General features: G+C 64.2%; 1 pseudogene; it reads right to left on the reverse strand.

The window, feature by feature from the left end:
- Nucleotides 1-750: 750 nt before the first annotated feature.
- Nucleotides 751-1,521, reverse strand: part of LOC144225377 (palmitoleoyl-protein carboxylesterase NOTUM pseudogene) — a 1,695-nt pseudogene continuing 924 nt past the window's right edge.

The following is a 1,521-nucleotide window of genomic DNA, read 5'->3' on the forward strand; positions in this document are numbered from 1 at the left end:
GAGGTCCGGCTGCCTTCGGCAAGGCCGCTGGCTCTTCGTCCCCCAGCGAGGCGATGTCTGTGGTACAGCCCGCGGCGGGCAGGAACACCACACGGACACGCAGCTCCTTGCGTGGGGAACCCAGAGGCCACAACAGAGGGCGTGCGTGCATGTGCCTGCTGGGACGCGGGTCCCCCGGGACCACCCACAGGAAGACGAGCCCTGTGCTCTGGGCAGCGGGATGGGGGCTGTGGAAACGCATCTGGGCGTGTGCAGGGGTGACCTCGTGGGAAGAACGACGCAGCGCCTGCTCGAGAAAACGGTAGCTGGACAGGCAGTGTGTTTCCAGGGGAGGCAGTTTGGAAGTGAGATTCCTGGGGGTGGCGCCTGCTGCAGGGGCAGGTGCTCAGCCGCGCGCGCGCTTTGAACGGCCTCGGGGTGCGCCACGTGAATGTCCCCAGACGGCAAAACAGAGACATGGGAGCTGCCATCGCCACATCGGGGTCTAACCCGTGCTGAGCCCAGGACGGGCATTTGCTGAGTGGATGAACGGGACACGAGGGGGGTCTGTCCCCAGGATGGGGTCGGAGGTCAGGGTTCCCCATGGTTGCCGCCCCCCCCCCCAGTATCCCTGCTGCCCTGGTGACGGGGGAGAGGGGTGTGAAACGGGCACAGTGCCCATTCAAATAAACACGCCTGCAGGGCCAGGCTCTTTTGTTGTCTTTTCTTTTTTCATTATTAAAAAAAATATGTTACAAAACAATATCATTAATCATAGATTTCTTATTTTCCTTTTTTAAAAAATTAAAGTAATAAAAAAGTCATTTTATAAAATAATACAAAAGGCCAGGTGAGGCTGAGGCTGGGGCTGGGGCGGCGGGCTGCGACCCAGCGCCTCCGGCTCCCCGGGGAGGGCTGAAGGCAGGGCTGGGGCTGGCGGGCAGGCCCCACCCCCAGGGCAGTGGTAGAGGGGCAGCGGAGGCTGCCGGCGGCATGGCCAGGGCCCTGCCTGTCCTAGGAGGGCGGGAGGCCAGGTGGCCCTGGGGGCAGAGCCCACGCGGGGCCCCATGCCAGCCCCAGGGCCGCCCCCTAGTGGCCACTGCTCAGCATCCCCAGCAGTTTACTGGGCTCCAGGCCCTGCTGCTGGGCCACGGTCTGCACGTCGAAGCCCATGTGCATGAGGAACTGGGCCACGTTCATCTCCTGCCCCGTGAACTGATCCCGGATGGTGGGGCAGGAGGGGTTGCAGTGGGGCCAGGGGCAGCTGTCCACCAGGTGGACGGGACAGCCCTTCAGGGGGGCTTTGCCGGCCTTGTGGTTGTCGTGCAGGCTTCTGTCCCAGCAGTGCAGCGCCCGCGGCAGCGAGGTCCCCTTCACCTGGACATCCGTCCAGTGGCTGCAGACAGAAATCCGGGCGGGGCTCACTCGGCACTGCCGCCACCGCAGGCGGGCTGACTCTGAATTCTTACCACACGGCCCTAGACGGAGGCCCTTCCTACAGAGCCAGGGAAGGGGGGTGGCGGCCAGGTGGGGGGGGGGGGC

This window comes from Crocuta crocuta, unplaced genomic scaffold (genome assembly GCF_008692635.1).
Source record: "Crocuta crocuta isolate KB4526 unplaced genomic scaffold, BGI_CrCroc_1.0 scaffold50, whole genome shotgun sequence".
In the NCBI taxonomy this organism is placed as follows: domain Eukaryota; kingdom Metazoa; phylum Chordata; class Mammalia; order Carnivora; family Hyaenidae; genus Crocuta; species Crocuta crocuta.